We start from the raw sequence: 20,579 nt of genomic DNA on the forward strand, positions 1-20,579 counted from the left end.
CTACCCTCTTCTCATCCTTTGAACTGAAGACTCTTAAACTCTCCTTGTGACTTTCAGACTTGACCATCCCAGCTACCTTCAGGAAGAATGCTTTGTATCATCACTTTGTGCCCAGAGAATGGCATTTCTTAAACCAAGGTTAAAGGTAGTATGACAGTATAAAAAGGATGGAGATTATATTAAGTAGTACTTTTTCTGGCCCATCTGCTAATCATTGTCCAAGAACAGCTAACACGCTTTGCTTTTGTCTCTAGATTATATTTTATTTTCCACTTTGCAAACTCCAGGAATGATTTGAGATGCATATTGCTTCTACTCCAATATGAAATACGTATTTTAAAATAGGATTTTCTGTTTCTATGTTATTTCCAGTCATCTGTAGCTTTTAACATTTGAATTAAAACATATTTCAAAATACCTTGCAAATCTAATCAACTTATAAAATATTGTGAAAGTTTTCTCTGCTTTTTCTTTTTAGGTGTATTGTTCTAAATTAAAGGCCAGATAAAACTGTTCCTTCTTATGTAAATGAAGCCTATTTCATTGTCATTACTCCAGTTGGACCTTCTAAATTGGTGGTTTAGATTAGTGGGAAAGTATTATTCTAAAACATTTAAGGGGTGGCATGCCTGGGTGATTCAGTAGATTAATCCTCTAACTCTTGATTTCAGCTCAGGTCATGATCTTAGGGTTGTCAGATTGAGCCCCACATCAGGCTCTATGCTGGACATGGAGTGTGTTTAAGATTCTCATTCCCATAAATAAATAAATCTTTAAAAAAAAAAAAAAAAAAGGGATCCCCGGGTGGCTCAGCGGTTTGGCGTCTGCCTTTGGCCCAGGGCGTGATCCTGGAGTCCCGGGATCGAGTCCCATGTCAGGCTCCCGGCATGGAGCCTGGTTCTCCCTCCTCCTGTGTCTCTGCCTCTTTCTCTCTCTCTATCACAAATAAAAATAAATAAATAAATCTTTAAAAAGATTCTCATCCCCCCCACTCCCCCATTTCTCCCTGTCCTCCCTCTCTAAAAAGAAGAAAAAAACAAAAAACAAAAAACATTTGAGGGGTGCCTGGCTAGCTCAGTCAGAAGAGCATGTGGCTCTTGATTTCAAGGTCATGAGTTTGAGACCAGTTGGGTGTAGAGATTACTGAAAAAAAAAGTTAAAAAAAATAAAAACATTTAAGTAAAATTCAACCAATCTGTGCTCATGTGAAAGCATTACTCAGAGCCTGTATAGCTCTGCCCAGCACCATCACCTGCATAGGGCAGCCAGTTAACAAGAATTTCTAATCAGTCAGGAAAAAGATTTTTCCACTAAAAGGGAAACCGATATAACTGAGGTGGATTAGAACAGTTGAAAATGCTTTCTATGGGGACACCAGAGTGGCTCAATAGGTTAAGCGTCTGCCTTTAGCTCAGGTCATGATCCCGGAGTCCTGGGATTGAGCTCCACATGGGCCCCTGCTGAGCAGGGAGGGATGGAGCCTGCCTCTCCTTCTCTCTCTGCCTGCTGCCCTCCCTGCTTGTGTTCTCTCTCTCTCTCTCTCTCTCTCTCTCTGTCAAATAAATAAATAAAATCTAAAAAAAGAAAGAAAGAAAAGAAAGTGCTTTCTATGGAAGTGAAAAATTGTTAAATATTGTCACTTTCATCTGGTTTAACCTAATATATACAGGAAACTCAACATGAAGAGTGATGGAATTGTTAACTAGCAGAACAACTCTGAAAGAGATGCTTCCAAACAAAGGAAAAGAAAAGCATAACAAACAAAACAAGAATGAGAACAGATCAGGGAACGCCCCAACCAGAAGTGGGGCTCCTCCAAACCCAGAGCCAACATGGCCTCCAAGGACCCTCCTGGGTGCTGGCTGCCCTCCCCTTGAGCATCTCTCCAGATGTGTGCATCAGGGAAAAAGGGAGTAAAAACTCTAGAGCCACAGAAACCCAGCTGATAAAGACCATATAATCATAACAATGACTTTTATTGTCCTTTTCAATGAACATAAAGATAACCTATGTTTACTGTGAAAATTTTAGAAAATAGAGAATTTCACCTTGGAGAAAGTGGTGATCACTCGCGTAAATGTTCCCAGTTGTTTTCATGCACACATATGTAAATATATAAAAATCAGACTGTGCACTTTATATGCTATCTGTAACCTATGTTTTTCATGTGTGTCATAATTCTGCTATAAGCAATTTTCACAAGAATGTTATAAACAGTTTTCCATATCTTGAAAAAGGCTTTGAGAAGAACGTGAGACTCAGATGACGCCATCATAGCTATGTAATGGATGGAATAAAACCTATTTGATTATTCTATTGTGAGATACTTGTGTTTCTTTATTGTGTATAAGAGTGCCACAGTGACAATCTCCGTCCTCAGCTTTTGTAAGTCTCTCATTATTTCTTTAAATTAATTTAGAATGAAATGGTATATCCATTTTAAAAGCTCTTCCTAAGTATTTGCCTTCGTAAAGTTTATACAAATGTACATTCCGACCAGTCAGACAAATAAGAGGGCAAACTTTACATTTGATCTTCTTTGTTAATTTGGCAAGATAAAAACAGTATCTTGTTGTTACTTTATTTTTTAATTTTTTGCAAAATTAGTTTTTATGATTGGTATCTATTTTATTATTCCTTTTCTGAATTATTATTTATTCATCATTTATTTGGGATTTTCTTTTTCTTAAGGACTCTACATATTTAGCATCACCCAGATCATCCATGTCTTGAAAATATAAAGTCACCTTAGCTTTAGGGGCTCAATCAATCAACGATGAGAGTTCAGTCACCACTAACTGATTGCCAGGAATCAGGTCACTACAAAGATTCCAGTCCCCATTACTTTTGGGAGACCCACATACCAATAATCCCAGCTAATGAGCTGCCTTCACTGCCTGCTTTCTGACTTCCTTGGGCTCCAACTTACCCAGTTATCATCATTGGTACATCATATTAGAAAGTCACACTGCTGCCACCAATGGTCAGGAATACTCTTGGAAGTTAACAGAGAAACTGTCTTCTCTATGGTAGGAAAACAGTAGTGCCAATCCCATCCTTAGGGTGCAAGACTTTGCCAGGCTTCAGAGATGAAGTGAGTAACTAGGGATGGGGGCATTTAGAGCTACTGTTTACCTCGGGGCATCTGGGATCCAGCTAAAATAACCAAATGTCCCCAGATACACAAGTATACTAAGTCTTTGTCTATAACAAATGTTGCAAATATTTTCTTTTCAGTCTGTTCCTTTCATTACAATTTATTAGGTTAAAGTATGTAACTTAGTTTGCTTCTACATAATTAAAGTGAGGAGTTGACTTCTTTTTATGAAAACAAGGTCTAGTAGATAATCTAAAGCCCTTCCCTCTACAGAACACCTGAAAAAGCTGGATAAAAATAAAGTTCACTCATAGTGGAATACAAGAAACAGCGCAGAGGATCGTAGGGGAAGGGAGAGAAAGCTAAATGGGAAGAAATCAGAGAGGGAGACAAACCATGAGAGACTCTTAATTTTTAAAAATATTTTATTAAATTTGATTTGCCAACATACAGTATAATACCCAGTGCTCATCCCATCAAGTGCCCTCCTTAATGCCGTCACCCAGTTACCCCATTCCCCCTCCTTCCCTTCTGGAACCCTTTGTTTGTTTCCCAGAGTCAGGGACTCTTAATTATAGGAAACAAACTGAGAGGAGAGGGGGTTGGCGGGGGGGGGGGGGGGGGGGGGGGGGGGGGGTGGGCGGGAATGGGGTAACTGGGTCATGGGCACTAAGGAGGGCATGTGATGGGATGAGCACTGGGTGTTACATGCAACTCATGAATTACTAAACTCTACATCTGAAACTAATGATATACTATATGTTGGCTAACTGAATTTAAAGAAAAAAATAAATAAAATGCACACCTGAGCTATCAAGAAAGTGAGAAGACTCATAAGCACTGAAAATAAAGAGAATAGAATCTCACTGGGTTGTGTTTTATGAAATGGAGGAGAGGACATGTGGGGCATGCTTATCTTGGTAACCAATGATCAAGGGGCTCAAATTGTAATGGTCACAGAAAATAAGGTGTTGGGACATGCAGGATGATGAGACAAAATTGCTCCTCCACCCAACCCTGAAGGCCAGCCCTATTGATTGGCCACATCCTCAGTGAAAGGGTGTGTAAAACACCCATTGACCAGCAAAGAGATAATAAAGCTGTTTCCTCTTGGGTTCATGGTGGGAAAAACTCTTCCCTTCCTTAACAATTACAATCATGAGATTTATTTCATGAAGATTTTGCCTGATGTTACAATATTTGGGATCTCCAAAGGAAGCACTTAACAACAACAAAGGAGTCCCAGTCTAGGAGACTAGGATGCGCAACACTCTCTCCAAGGGACATATTTTATTTTATTTTATTTTATTTTATTTTATTTTATTTTATTTTATTTTTATTTTTTTAATAAGTTTGAATTATATTTTTTTAATTTTTTATTTATTTATGATAGTCACACAGGGAGAGAGAGAGAAAGAGGCAGAGACACAGGCAGAGGGAGAAGCAGGCTCCATGCACCGGAAGCCCGACGTGGGATTTGATCCCGGGTCTCCAGGATCGCACCCTGGGCCAAAGGCAGGCGCCAAACTGCTGAGCCACCCAGGGATCCCGAAGGGACATATTTTAATTCAGGATGCTCAGGATTTAAACAGATAAAGCCCCACTGAGCACAGACTCAACAATCTAAACTTAAGAATCAGGAAAAGAACAATCCACCATATGCATGAGCCAGCAAAACACACAAACAGATTTCAGACACTGGAATAATAGGGCACTGATCATGAAATTAGCATACTCGAGAAGACTGATGCCACAGAGGACAATAGAAAACAAGCTCAATATTTTATAAAAAGACCATTCTAACAATGAGAATTATGTCCATTGAAAATAAAAATAAGTGGTATTGTATGCATCCAAAATATGAACTTTGAACAGTTACCTAAAGATTTTGTCACTCAACATCCTTTGTGGCACAGGAAGAGTAGGTGCTCATTGTTTGGGAATAAAGGGAAGCTCAAATGGTAGTAAAGGATCAGGACACCCTGATTTCAGTTTCAGATAAGGAATTTCTCACAATTTCCTTCTTGGCAAAATCACCAATATTCTAGATAGGGGAGATTTGGAGGTAGACAGTATAATTATGCTGCAATGACATCTATACACTAATTATAGGTTGTTTTCTAGATATTTATGCCTAACCTTAAACAGATTCCATAGTGCGGCAGAGACTGCTCATTTTCCACAATACTGACTTCCCCTCCTTCCATAGCAATAAAAACCCGGAGTTTTGTCTGGGCACCAAGCCATACATGAAGAGCAAGTTTATTCTCGAGATTAAATTCTGAATAATGGGATTGAGCAGAAAAGCTGTGTGAAATCTCCCAGTTGTGCTTAACAGTTGTGCCTCCTTCTGCCACCTTAGTGGTGAACATGATGGTAAGAAAGGTTGGATCATGAAGGCAAGACAGTCACCAAAGCACGGCAGAGCGACCAGAAGAAGGAGCCTAATGACCCTAGTGGAGCAGAGACCACAGTTCAGATGGTTTGTGAGAAAGAACTAAACTGTGCTTACACCATCAAAACATGGGGTGCTCTCTCCCACACCGCAATCTGGAGAGTAGAATTCCATACCTGGAGATACAACCTTGCCTTGTTAGAACCTAGAATGGATGTCGTTGGCTTAGAGGAAACATTCTGGCTGTGGGTGGCACAGACAGATCTCGGTGGCTGGGAAGCCAGCGATTCTTGCTCCGTGTCAACATGGTCATCTGCAATAGCTTGGGAGGGAGAAGACTTACTGTCACCAACGGTTAGGGACATGGTCAGAAAATTCAGAACGTTGGTGCATCCTGGCTGCTACTCGCCACACAAGAGGGAATTAAAACTGAAGGCAGCCAGATGTTAAGCAAAAATGGGAGGAACACAGCTCTGCTAAGTCCTGTGCTCTCTCAAGGAACAAACTCGCTTCCACAGAGTCAAGTGAGTTGAGTAAGTGTCCTCTTGGGACTCAGTAAGGGTGATAGATCTAAACTGGACCCCAAACTGAAAGGGTAACAAGAGGCAGTGCGGTGACACAGAGGGGCAGGAGGCAGGATGACAGAAGCAACAATTGTTCTCACGTTCCTCCTACGAGATTTGTCCTGTCAGAGAATGGGACATCGAAGAAGGAAACTTCCTTCCCATCAAGACTATTGTTCCAGACACTCTCCACACAGTCACCATTAACTTGAAATTTGGCAGAGCACAGAGGTGAAGAAATATAAAATGCTGAATTTTAAGGCTGCAATGGCCGTCACTGCTGAGTTTTTGAGGATGTTGCGTTGCCAAAGAAGCCACCAGGGAGCCTGCATACGGATGTGCTTGGCGGCCCCCACCCCCCGCCCGCTGAGGTGTGCATATGCCGCACAGGCTGAGGGACCCGCAGGCCCGCTGAGCAGGCCGAGCCAGGCGAGGAAGACAGTGGAGGCCACAGTCCTTCGCGGGCGCCCAGAGGCCTTCGCAATGACCCAGAGGCCACGCTGTGCCTGTGCAGAGGCTCTTCCGGAGGATGTAGACACTGGTCAGAACTTGGGACTGCCCTTTGTCTCCCACTAGGAGATGTTTTCTCATTGATGTCTTCTGCTCCTGCTCCACCAGGAAACACTGGATGGGTTGGGTGGGCAGAGACCTTAACCTTTTAGTTTCTAGCGAGTTGAGGGGACCAAGCCTGTGGAGCATAGCCCAGGGGAGAACCATGCCTATGGTGCAGATACCGTGGACTCAGGCCCCTGCCCATGATGTGGATACCGTGGACTCCCCCCCTGCCCATGGTGTGGAGACCGTGGACTACCCCCTGTCTATGGTGTGGATACTGTGGACTCACGCCCCTGCCCATGGTGTAGATACCATGGACTCACGCCCTGCCCATGGTGTGGATACCGTGGACTCCCCCCCCTGCCTATGGTTGGATACTGTGGACTCACCCCTTGCCCATGGTGTAGATGGCATGGCCACATGGGAGAGAACGTGTGCTTCCTCCTCCGTCTCCCCTCTCTTCCCTCCTGGCTACACTTTCTGGGGTGCGGTTAGCCGTGTAGGAGCGTGAAGACTGGGAAGCCCTCTGGATGGCAGAGCTACGGGGAGCAGGACACAGGAGGCAGCAGGTGTGTGTGAAGTCATGTCAGGTGGCCTTCCAGCTCTCCTTGCCCCGGGCACCTCTGGGGTTTCAGCCCCCCTGTATTTGGGGGTGTGTCCTATACGGCCCAATCCAATCCTCATTTGTACTCCACATGGCGAGGTTGAGTCATTCTTGATTAATTCTATTAGGGATTTTGTTTGATCCTGGGTTAGCAGGTCAAAGTAAATTGTCAAATTTCCCAAACTGGTGGACGAAATTAGCCTGGTGGCCCGGCAGCTACGGTGGCCAAGCTCGCTTGTGCTTTGGCGTCGGGGTGCGGCCACGCACGTGGGGGGAAGCAGTGGCGGAGGTCCTCTGTGGCGGGAAGGACAGCCGTCACTCCAGCCTCACGGTCCTCACGGGTGATGAGGCTGGAGGTCAATGATCTTGAAAATCCCTTCTGGCTCTCCCATCTTCTCTTGACATGAACAAAGTAATATTAATTTTGCAGTTTCATAATCTGCAATTATACATTCTCGTCTTCAACTCCATCTGCTTGCCGACCTCAGAGTGGGAGCCATTACACTTGGAATAAAAATGCTTAGAAGTTAAGTTTGCCTTTTCGTTATGAAATAAAATTAAAGTGCCGAGAGTGCTTTGTCAGTTCGAATTAACATCTGGACGCAGGAAAGCCGCGATGCGTGTGTACCTCGGACAGCAAGCGGTCTTTTCACGCTGCGGCTGTGCTCGGGCTTTCTCAGAATTGGGGTGAGTGGGGCGGGGGGGGGGGGGGGAGAAAGGTCATGCTTTGAAACTCAATGAGGTTCCCTTTTTTGAAATTCAAATCGTTTGGAGGACATTTTAATTTCCCACCCATTTTTCTAAATAAAGGCAACCGCAGAGCTCTGATGCCTTTATGGTCCCGCCAGAGCCCTGAGATTTGTAAGTAGCTTGGTCCTCGCCGGACACCTGGCTATTTACCCCGAGGGGGGAATCGACCCGGGCAGCCATCCTCTGTTCGAGCTATTTCTCAACATGTTCAGTCAGCCTGATCCCAATCCTTTAACTATAAGATCATTTATTGCCTAGGTTGATACTGCCTTTTCTGAGACCTGGAGCCTGCACCTCCTTCTATCCCTAGTCCCTGAGGAACAATATCTTGACAGGCAAGGGCTGCTTCTTATGGAGCATCTAACTCAGGGCAGGCTCCATATCATGTGACTTGGACAAAACTCAGGACTGTCTTCAAAATGTAGATTTTCCTTAAATGTGTGAACTGGAAAAAATGAGCTCCTTGTTCAATACAAATTATTTTCCCACACCAGGTACTGTCATTCTCTGAGTCAGAGCAATTTACCCAAATCCTTAGTATTTTTATCACATTTTAAGATTGTTGGAAATAACCTAACACAGCAGTACAGTCATTCATTTTATTTTCATTCTACAAGCAAACATTTTGAGCACCTGGTAACAGAAGCCACCGTGCCAGGCACTGTGAATACCAAGATAAAGTCCTGTCCCTGTCTGAAGAGCTCAGGTTCTAGAAAACAAAATTGCTGAATAAAGACTGCAAGGAAAAGAAAATGATGGGAACTCAGGCATAAGAATGGCGATATTTTATATTAATTCTGATTTGCTTTCAGAAGGTAATGGGCAGGCTGGTGTATTTGTTCACATTCCCCTGAGCCCCTAAGCCTGACTATCATCACCTGGAGACAGACTGAAACTATCAAGTCGTGGGCCTCACTCAAGACCTACTGAATCTGAAACTCAGGAGTTCTTGGGCACCTGGTTGATTTTAATAAGTCCTCCCAATGATTTTGAGACACTCTCAAGTTTGAGCACGCATGGTCGAGAGCAGGTCCCAACAACCACCCGGAGGAGGTGGGGGGCAATGTGGCTCTCCTCCTGCTTTTGTAAATCCAGTGTTAGTGAAACACAATTAGTTTATGTATTGGAATTGCAGTGGAGACTGTGTATTTACACAGAGCCTAAATATTTACTACTAGTGCTTTATAGGCAAACTTCTCAAATCCTGATCCAGGAGTGGAGATGGGGAGGATCCAGCCTCCGATGCCCCGAGTGGTGCCATCTGAATCCCATCCACCCCTTCTACCATTACATGAATGACACATTGCAAGACACTTCACTGGGAGCGCCTGAGCCTCAGATGTTTGTGCCTTCACCGATGCAGTTCCCACATTTGGATGATTCATGGAACATGCACTGTACAAGGCTCGAGGGAATGAAATAGAAGACAATCCAGCCTGCTCAGCATACCATTATTTAATTTGGTGGAAGTTGGAAGGTGTGGCACAATTTTTTTAGGAACGAGGTATCTACATGCCAATTCCTCACCTGCCCCAGGAGCCTGACATGTTTTCCTGGGGTGAGCAGGAGTGACATCATCTCCTGCGGGTAGGGAAAGGTGAAATAAATATTGTAGCTCTCATACTGGCGTAATTAAATAATCATGTCTGTGCTGGTTGAGCTGGGAAGTTAGGTAGAAGGGAAGTAAACTGGTCAAAATGGTTTTTGAGCAACGCAGTGGGGGAATGTTCTCAGTTCCTATCCCTTCCATTCATGCACAAACCTGGAAAATCCGATCTTAGCAGAAAAGAAAAGTTGCATGTGTGTGTTCGTGCGTGTGCGTGTGTATGTGTGTGTGTGAGAGAGACAGAGACAGAGACAGATAGACAGATGGATGAGAAATCCCCTTAAGATTGGCAGTCTCTAAAGTAATAAACTTGACAACATTTTACAGAAGGTATTACAGATAAGCAAAAAATTTTATAGAAATCTGTTGATGAAGGTTGATATTTCAGCGAATCTTTAAGCAAGATAAGCAACTACCAAGAATGTTCTGTGATCACATGAGATTCTGAACAGGAAAACATATCTGTTAATACAGCTTAGTCCGGAATGAGTTGTGGTGTAGGGTACTCAGAGCAAGAACCACAGAAATAGAGAAACACAACTGGGCACTTAAGTCTTTGTTCTCTTGGATCATTTCTTTCTCAGGATTGTCGGGACCACTCATGCTGTGAAGACAGGTGAGCTTTTTGTACTGACAATAACCCGAGGTGAATGGTTGTTAAGTACCTGGGTGTCAGACTCATCTTGGGAGCTTTCACAAAACCACATGTCTGCAAACATCCCCTGGAGGCCGATCACTAGGTGTCGGGGCAGCCTGGGCTTGTGTATGTTGAAAACACTCCCCAAACATTCCTGATTAGTCACATTGGTTAAGGGTTGTGATGACCAGAGCCGTCTAGAGAAGGTACTGGAAGGTTAGCATCAAATTCCATTGTTTAGTTGTTCAAGTTTACTGTGTTGAAACTTGTATAAGAAGATTGGTTACAGGAGAAAGGATATGGAGTTTGGAGTCCAACCCTTCTGGGTCCCTCTGCTTGTTAGTTTGGGAGTTGCTTCATAGAAGCATATTCTTTTTGGACCACATTTTCAAACTGTAAAATGAACAAAGCAGTGCCCTTTTGTTCATGGCTGCTGTCTCCTGAATTTCCTGTGTCACACTGCCTCATTCACTAAAGATTCCTCTTGGGGGCTTCTCCATCTACATGCATCACACATGAAAGAGGCTGGTCTCCCATGACCCATCTGTCCTTCCTTCCTGCCACAACCATTGACTTCTCCAGCTCAGGTCCCATTGTCATGGGCACATCTTGGGCCTCTGTACCTCCTGAATCTACCCTGCCTCATGACTTTTTCTGGTTCATCTTTTCCAGGCTCCCAGGGCAATGGTTCCTTGACCTCATCTTGTTCTCCATTGACACCATCTTTACCTTTGTCCCCATGTCCTTTTAGATAACTTACATTGTATGACCACCCTGAAAGTCACTTCCTGGCTAACAACCTCAGCTCTCCTGCTTCTCTCTTCTCCTGTTGACTGGCAACCATCTCCTGGTGGGACCCAATCGCCCTCTCTGCACTAGGGATGAGCTGCTAAACTTTGCTGGAGATGATCCCACTGTCAAGTGGATGGAGTTCTTTTTAGGAAGGTGAGCACAAGCCTTGGCTGGTCATTGAGTGCAGCATGGAGATTCCAGTAAGTTTGTTTTCTTGATTTCCAGGATGTTGACCTCATAGCTTCCCCTTTTCTTCTCTAACATTAATGCCTCTCCCAACTCCTCATCTGAACCCAATCCTGTACGTTATTCGGAAACAAAAGTTCTCAGAGAGGCCAGGCCCTCATCTACACCAACACAACTTCCATTCCCACCGGGCTCAATCCTATGACAGTCCTGTGACAGCCCCTGCTCTCTCCAAACCCAGATTCTACTGCCTCTTGTGTTTCTAAGGCCTTTGTTCCTACAATTAGCTTGTTTCTCTAGTGTGTGGTCAGTTTCTCTGTCCACAAAGTTATTTCAGTCAGTGTCTAAATATGCCTCAAATGACCCACTTTAAAAAATAGCCCTCTGTGCTCATGTCCCTCCAGCTGCTAGCAGGTTCTTTGTTCTTCTTCAGGACAAAACTGCTCTAATGAGCTTTCGCCCACTGTCTGTACTCCTTACTTCCCATTAACCTTCTTTACTGAATTATGAAATCTTGTGAGCGTACGGAAAAGGATAATCATCTAATGAACACCCACCCAACCGGCTCTATCCAATCTTAACATTTCTTAATATTTGCTTCATATCTTATTACTTTTCTCATGGAAAACAGAAGCACCATTAGAGTTGGCGGCCCGTATCTTTCCATGATCTCCCTCCCACCCACCCGGAGATAAACAATCTGAATGTAGCGTTTATCAGTTCTGTGCTATTGAACTGCTGTGTAGGCATCCGTGCATTATACAGATATGATGTTCGTTGTTGTTGTTTTCATACTTTACTTAAACTGACAGTATATTACCATGCTATGTCCTGCGCCACTTTGCCAACTGGGCTGTATGGAATGCACGCTTGCAACTTTGCAAGAGTGGCCAAAGTTCCTTCCCAAGTGACGGTACCAATTTACACCTCTACAGTTTCTCTCGCCAATATGTGCTAACAGTTGGTATTGCCAGACTTTTTCACTACTGCCAATCTGATTGATATGACATGGTGCCACGTTGTTCGAAACACACTTCCAGCAACATCAGGGAGGTTGTATTCTACTCTTCTGCTTGTTGGCCACTGAGCTTCCTGTTTCATTTGTACATTGTTCTCTTGTTTCCTCCTTCTCCAGTGGATTAGTAGGAGTTTGAAAGCATATTCTGTCTACCATCTTTTGTCATTCGTATGCATGAAATTTTCCTAGATATGGCTTGCTTTTTAAGTAGTATTTCATCATATGGAAGTTCTAAACTTTAATGTTGTTTGCTCTATTGATTTTTTCCCCTTTTCTTTATGGCTGGCCTTTGTATCTTATTTTGAAAACTGCTTCCCTACCCAGAGGTCATATATATAGCTTCTTATAGGTTTTCTTAAATGTTTTAATGTTTTGTTTCTCACTTTGGCTTTAATCTACTTTGGAGTTATTTCTATAAATGGCTTGAGGGAGGTATCTAATTCAGTGTTTTTCAATCAGGGTTCTCAATTGGCTTAGATTCATTTGCTGAGTTGTGCCTCTCCTCAGTGGCCCCCTTTGTCACCCATCAAAGATGGCATACATGTGGGCCTGTTTGTGGGCCCTCTGTTACATTGTTCACTCTGTGCCAATATCTCAATGCCTTAATCTCTATGGCTTTAAGAACAATGAGGACTCCAACCTACCCTGTTCATTTTCTGCAGAAATTCTTTAATCACTCTTACACATTTGCTCTTGCTTTGCTTATAACTTTTAGGATCTACTTAAATTCCATCTAGCCACTTGAGATTTTGATTGGATCTCCATTGTGAGAAAGGATGAATTTGGGAAATGTGGATATTTCTGAATAGTTCATATTCAGGATGTTACCTACTGAATCACTCTGCACATAAATGTGGGATATCATCAATTTATTTTGAAATTCATGGGGCGCCTGGGTGGCCAGTGGTTGAGTGTCTGCCTTCAGCTCAGGTCATGATCCTGGGGTCTTGGGATTGAGTCATATTGGGCTCCTTGTGGGGAGCCTGCTTCTCCCTCTGCCTGTATCTCTGCCTCTCTCTCTCTCTCTGTCTGTCTCTCATGAATAAATAAAGTCTTAAAAAAATTCATTGGAATCTTTAACTTTAGTTTTATACGTTTTCCACAGAGAACCAACATACCTTTTGCCAAAATTCCTTAGGTAATCTATCAATTTTTGTTGTTGTTGTTAATGTTATTTTTTCTAAACGTATTTGCTGCAGATTTATGGGAACAGAACTGATTTATATACTGAGATTCTACATAGGAAACTTGCAAACTTTCTGTTCTAATTATTTATCTGTAGATTTTTTTTATTAAAATATTTTATTTTTTCATGAGAAACACACATGAGAGGCAGAGACACAGGCAGAGGAGAAGCAGGCTCCATGCAGGGAGCCCAATGTGGGACTCAATCCCAGGACTCTGGGATCATGCCCTGAGTCGAGGGCAGACGCTCAACCACTGAGCCACGCAGGCATCCCTCTGTAGATTTTTTTAAAGGGTTTTATTTATTTGAGAGAGAGAGAGAGAGCGAGTGAGAGCATGTGTTTCCAAGTGGGGGAAGGGCAGAGAGAGAGGGAGAGGCAGACAATCTTAAGAAGACTCCCTAGTGAGCATGGAACCAGATGGATGCAGGGCTCCATTCTAGGACTCTGAGATCAGGATCTGAGCTGAAACCAAGAGTCAGGCGCTTAACCCACTGTGCCACCCAGACCCCCCTATCTGGAATACTTTTAAGTGGCTTTGTTGGAGACAATTCCATCGCTTGGGGCTCAGTTTGTTTCTTCCTTTCGACCATTGTTTCGGTTTTGAATGGAAGGGTGGATGTATGCTTGCTTGTCTTGATCTCTTTCAACTGAATGTCTCCAACTTTTTATGATTAAATGTCAAATTTTTAGTGGATTTTGTTTTTGGAAGATAGTCTATCAAATTGGGTAAACTCCCTTCTATTACTAGTATAATAGCCAAGAAGTTTGTTTTTAATTTTTAAAAGATTTTGCTACTTTATTTGACAGAGAGAGAGCGAGAGAGCACAAGCAGGGGGAGCAGCAGAGGGAGAGGGAGAAGTAGACTCCCTGTTGAGCAGGGAGCTCTATGGGGGGGGCTCCATCCCAGGACCCCAGGATCATGACCTGAGCAGAAGGCAGAAGCTTATGCTTAATGGCCTGAGCTACCGAGGCGCCCTAAAATGTTTTTTTTTTTAGATGATAAGTGCACATTGAATTTTATCAAAGTATATTAAATAGCTATTGAAATAATCATATGGTTTTTCTTAATTCTGCTGATGAGGTGATTTGTATTAGTATATTTTCCAATGATAAAGCATCTTTGAAGTTTGATGACTTTGGCCTATAATTTTTATATTCACTGGAATAACTTATAAAATAGGGATTAATTGTGCCTTGAATATTTGGTAAAATCTTTCTGGCAAACCATCACTTGGTAAGTATTTACTGACTCAGTTTCTTTAATGGTCACAAATGTATCTAGATTTTCATTTCTTTAGTTTCCTAGGCTAAATTTTCTGAGTGAATTATATAGCCTGTCAGATGTTTGTCTACTTTATCAATCTTTTATTTTTTAAAATAGCTTTGGTATTGTTGATTCTATTGTAACTTCATAGTTTATTTCATTAATATGTGATACTTACTATGTGATTACCCTTACTTTGCTCCTGACTTTTGAGCTGGCCATTGAGCTTGCTAATTTAAGTCCTACTTTCCTAAGTACTCAAGGCTTAATTTCTCTGTAAATACTACTTTAGGTTCATTACTTAAGTTTTCACACAGCATATAAATTTTCCTGATTACCATTACAACTTCTTTGTCACACATGCTATTGGAAATGTGGCTTATGACAGGCAGATGTAAAGTTTTCTCAATTAATTTTTAAATTATTAATTTGTAACCTAATTGTATGATGCTTATTCAAAATTCACCGAGGCTTGCTTTGTGACCCCAGACTTGCTTAATTTTTGTAAGTCTTGCTTGAACATTTAATATTTCCATTAGAATAATCTTGCTAATTGCTCTCTTAGGCTGTCTAAATTCATATTATCTTTCCCTCCCAGGGATTTATCAATTAGTGACAGGAATGTGCTTCATTGATGATTGTGGATTTGTTCATTTTCCTAATCATTCTGTAGATTTTTACCTTTCTTATTTTGAAACTCTTTTGTTAGTTGCATACACATTTATATATCTTAATGAACTGAATTTTTTCAATGGTGAATATTTTTACTGAAAAAGATTTTCGCCTTAGAATCTGTTTTTCTGATTAGTGTTTGTAAACTAGCTTTATTTTGACTGATAATTTGTCCGATGTTTTTTATTCCCCATTGTATTACTCTGCTTTCTGCTACAATGCAATTTTATATGGTTACTGATTTCTACTAGTTCTTCTCTATTTTTTCTTTCCATTTCTGTCTTTTCTATTACATGATAGATCAAATTGTCTTTATTTCATCTTTTTTCTTATCTAACGTTTAATAAGATTGTACCTGTTGCTCTTCTTCTGCAATTACTATTACTATCCCTGGCATTTTAACAAGTGTGTTTGAGTTAAATTCTAAAGTTGGTATTTCCACTCTTCCCTGGATGTCACTCTTTTCTCCTTTTTTTTTCTTCTTTTAAAGATTTTATTTATTTATTCATAGAGACAGAGAGAGAGGCAGAGACACAGGCAGAGGGAGAAGCAGGCATCATACAGAGAGCCTGACGTGGGACTTGATCCAGGATCTCCAGGATCATGCCCTGGGCTGCAGGTGGCGCTAAACCGCTGCGCCACGGGGGCTGCCCCTCACTCTTTTCTCCTGAAGGACCCCTTCCCATTTTGTTTGTTGATAATCATCCTTTAAATGCCAGCTCAAATGCCACCTTTTCAATGACACCTGGAACTTCAACTACCATAATCAAGTTCCAGGCAGGAATCAGAAGACGGAAGGGCAAGAAAGACCATGCTGCTAGTTATTGGGCCCTTCTGTGCAGCCTTTCTTGGAACTGCACCAACTTTCATCTTATTTGTCACAGCTAGGTTCTGTGGTCTCACCTAGCTTCAAGAATTTTTTTTTTTTTTAAGCTAGGCAGAGTGCAATTCAAATAAAATCAGGAGGTCAGTGTTATGAAGGACGATGGGGATGACTATTTGGGGATGATCACTGCAGTGTTTGCTTCGGACTGGGAGTGGCAGGGAGACCAGTCAGTACGAGCTGCTGGGATTTGGAGTGAGAGAAGCTGACATTCTGAATTAAGGCGGCAGCACTGGAATGAAAGGAAGAGTCTGAAATGAGTTTTGGTGGATGGGAGACAGGACCTTTGACAGCTCGTCTTCCCACTGATGTACTTCAGGAGACACTTTGCCTATTGGTTTAAATTAACTTAGTAGATATTCTTTTCATTGAAGTCAAGATCATTAGGAGTTAATCTCCCAGGGAAATGATGGAATAAATAAAGGTGACTAATTTGTGTTTTATTTCTAAATCTATGCTGGACTAACATTGTTTTTGAAAATATGTTTCCAAAGTGACTTATTTTCCCCCAAAGCTCTATTTCCAAAGACAGAGGAATACAGAGGACACTGATTAAAGTATAGCCATTGTTTGCTTATAGACACTCAAGATATACTCGAGGCCCAATGTCAGAAAATGACACTTAGAAAACCATACGGATGTTTATTTCCATGCCACAAACCATCTGCATTTCCTCTAGGTATTCCAAAAGTCTTTTAAACCTAGCATTTTTCCTCTCTCCATACTAATAAAAAAGATGACTGAGGTGTTTTGAGCAGAGTTTTTTTTTTTTTTTTTTTTACTTTCTTTTTTTTTTCTTTGTTTTTGGGTAGAAATTGGGTTGCTAGAAATTTAACTATAAGAAAAGGCAAAAATACTTCCAGATTTCTAGAATACTTGGGTCTTCTGGATACACAGCTAAAGTAAAATGCAATGTCTTTTGTTAATAGGCCCTTACTGGAAGGGAGATGGGTTAGTAAACTTTTCTAAGTAAAAAATAGATGAGCACTTCTAGTTGAATGCATGCTCTGGCTGTTGTATCCTTGTTTTGGCTGTGGCTCCTAATGGGTAGGCTTTAAAAAGGCTGCTCCCCTGAATGTGGCCATGAGGTGTATCTTTTTTTTTTTTTTTTTTTTTTTAAGGCTTTATTTGAGAGAGAAAACGAGCAAGAGACAAGAAGCAGGAGGAGGAGGAGGAGGAGGGAGGGGGACAAGCAGACTCTTGCTTGAGCAGGGAGCCCAATGCAGGGCTAGATCCCAGGATCCCGGGATCATGATCTGAACCAAAGGCAGATGCTTAACTGAGCAACCCAGGTGCTCCCAGGCTGCTGTTTTATTTATTTATTTTTAAAGATTTTATTTACTTATTCATGAGAGAGAGAGAGAGAGAGAGAGGGAGAGGCAGAGACACAGGCAGAGGGAGAAGCAGGCTCCATACAGGGAGCCTGATGTGGGAGTCGATCCGGGACTCCAGGATCACACCCTGGGTAGAAGGTGGCGCTAAACCGCTGGGCCGCCTAGAGATCCCCCACTGGCCTGCTTACCCCTGCCAGGGGAGTGAGCAGCTATAGTAAAGGGGGCGGCGTGAGCCTTTCTTGGGTAAAACCTGAAAGAGCTTCTGGTAAAGCTCAAGGGACTTGAGTCAGGGCTGAAGGCTCCCTGATACTCTCCCTACTTAGTGATTCTTTGTCAAAACTTAGGTTAGCATCCTCTGTAGCCCTATTCAAGGGTCTTCCAATACTTAGAACACATGAACAAAAAGCAGCAGCCTAGGCGATGGTAGTGAGGCATAAAATGGCACATCTTTTTACCAACATTTGGCTGCTTAAAAACAAAACTGATGGGGTTGTTCAGATGATCTAGCAGTTTTATTTATTTTTATTTTGTATTTTAAAAAATATTTTATTTATTTATTCATAAAAGACATAGAGAGAGAGGCAGAGACATAGACAGAGGGAGAAGCAGAATCCCTGTGGGGAGCCTGATGTGGGACTCAGTCCCAGAACCCCAGGATCATACTCTGAGCTGAAGGCAGGTGCTCAACCGCTGAGCCCCTCAGGCGTCCTGATCTAGCACTTGTATTAATTGTCAAATGCCATGGATCTAAAAGAAGGAAAAGCCAAGTAAAAGAATACTTGTGGCTCATGATTGTGATGTGTCCCCTGGCTCATCTGTAGGAAAATCCGGTTAAGATGTAAATGCCTGGAGGCTAAGATTTCTGGACTGAGGGTTTTCATGATGTTAATACACTCTTGTCCCGTCATTAAAGATCACAAATATCCAGGTTTCCCTCTAAGGGCGCGCCTGACCTACAGCGGCCTCTTCACTCTTCCAGGTCGTGTTCTGGGCTCTTTCAGCCCCTTCTGGGCTCTGCTACGCTGAGATGGAGGTGTCAAGAGCGGCGTGGCTGGAATTCAATCAGAAGGGAGGGAGGTACAGAGGACACAAAACTGGTTACTTATCTCAGTGACATAAGAGATCCCTCCTACCTCCACACATACATTAAGGTGAATCAGGAAATGGATGGCGTTTTTCAAGTCACGTGATCAGCGCCCCAGGGTTCATCATTTTCACCATGTGTTTGGCTGGGTTTCTCATTTTGTTTACATTATGTGCACAGCTCATCAGAAACTGTTCAGGGAGAGCTGTAGTTTTATCTCGAAAAGAAGAGAACCAAACAGTTTGGGTTTGAAATTATCACCTCTAGTTTTTTTTTTTCTCATTTAAATTCAATGAACCAACATGCAGTACATACTTAGTTTCAGATGTAGTATCACTTCTAGTTTTACAGGGATGAGAAGCAGCCCAAAGTAGGAGGAAGTCCTTCAGTGAGGAATAGTTTCTCAAGGAAAAAAAAAAAAACCCAGAAATTTCATTTTGAAAAAGGAAACATCTGTGGATTTTTTTTTAAAGATTTATTTATTCATGAGAGACAGAGAAAGAGAGAGAGAGAGAGAGGCAGAGGCACAGGCAGAGGGAGAAGCAGGCTCCCCACAGGGAGCCCTATGCAGACCCGATCACGACGAAGGCAGGCGCCCAAGAAGGCAGGCGCCCAACCACTGCCACCCAGGCGTCCCAACATCTGTGGATTCTTTAAACTAATTTTATTTGTAAAGAGCCTACTTCTGTGCTGGGCCATGGCGAGGGTCCGCCTTGCCTCCTACCTCCTTCATGCTAAGAGAGGACACACTTGCCAGCAGGTTGGTTCAAGCTCCAGAGGAAAACAGTAGCTCAGGAAAGTAAAGGAGCTTTCCCCAGATCACAAGGTGAAATTATGCCCTCAGTTTGGGTTTATTTCTCTTTAAACTAAGGATGCACTCTCAATTATTATTTGGTTTCTCCTCCCCTCATCTCATTCTCATTATTAGTTTGTAATTCATCATCATGAAATATATATATTTTAACCATGCTTCCTTATAGCCTGTAAATTGCAGTAAAATTGACACTCCCCCATACACATAAAGTTACATATTAAACATTATGTTATGATCGCTCCTGGGTTATGGTGTAGAAAGCTATTTTCTTCCCAACGCTTAAGTCTCTATGTGCCATGAATTTTTTTTTTTTTTTTTTGTTCTTTTTAAGCACACATGCCTTTACCTGTCCTATGGAGGGGCAATGACAAGAATTAGCTAAACACATTTGGGTCCTAATTTCTGTCCCCCTTTTTCCTGATGGCGAGGGGCCCTACAGGTCTGCCCACCCTGCAAGGTCAAGTGTAAGGCAGTGTCCTCCCTCCCCTTCCTCCCCCCCCAGGAGCACAGCGTCCAGATCTTGGCCGCCTCCTCCTCCCAGGGAATGCTCCTAGGCGGTTGTGCCACGTAGGCAGAAGAATCAATGGGAACGTCAGGAAGGAGCTAGTGCCAGGCACAGGAGAGAAGTGTTAAGCTTTTCACCATGGCTCGAGGAGCCAAGCAGCTGCCCTGCACCAGGCTGAGGTCCCCAGCACAAGCCAGGGGAGAACGCTTCTACAAAAAGGCCGTAGGACACTGACATTTCCTCTGGATATCTTACAGGAAACCCCAATGAGGCCTAGAGTACCCACAGTAGCTCCATCACTAAAGAGAGAGAGAAACTGGACGTTTGGGGCTGGGCTTCCTTCCATGCAAACCTTCAGAACTGCTTCTCTTTAGTTCTTTTATATAAGAATATTTCATTTGGAAATATTCTATAAAGACTATAAAGACAAATCAAGGTCACTTTGTATTTCTATGGTCCTCCTCTTGGATCTGCGTGGCTACTGTGTGAGCCATGATGCCTTCCAGCCAGTGACCTGTTTTTTGTTTTATAGATGAGCTCGATGGCACAGTTAAGGCACACTGGGGCCTCCTCGGTGGGACAAATCCCAAGAACCAGACTCGGGAGCGATTTTGCGAATGTGGGCCAAAGGCC

The 20,579-nt window shown here is 42.6% G+C and overlaps 1 protein-coding gene and 1 non-coding gene across 2 annotated transcripts in view; both read right to left on the reverse strand.

The window, feature by feature from the left end:
- The window catches only part of LOC119867461, a 47,135-nt gene that overhangs the window by 25,580 nt on the left and 976 nt on the right, over positions 1-20,579 (reverse strand). The window contains exon 2 of the mRNA XM_038583951.1: positions 18,497-18,594. The gene's annotated coding sequence lies outside the window, so the exon portion shown is untranslated. The remainder of the gene's footprint in view (positions 1-18,496; positions 18,595-20,579) is intronic.
- On the reverse strand, positions 18,694-18,762 carry LOC119867575. The gene has a single exon (XR_005384089.1). It is a non-coding gene; the product is annotated as a small nucleolar RNA SNORD123 (small nucleolar RNA).

This window comes from Canis lupus, chromosome 34, assembly GCF_011100685.1.
Source record: "Canis lupus familiaris isolate Mischka breed German Shepherd chromosome 34, alternate assembly UU_Cfam_GSD_1.0, whole genome shotgun sequence".
Taxonomy (NCBI): Eukaryota; Metazoa; Chordata; class Mammalia; order Carnivora; family Canidae; genus Canis; species Canis lupus.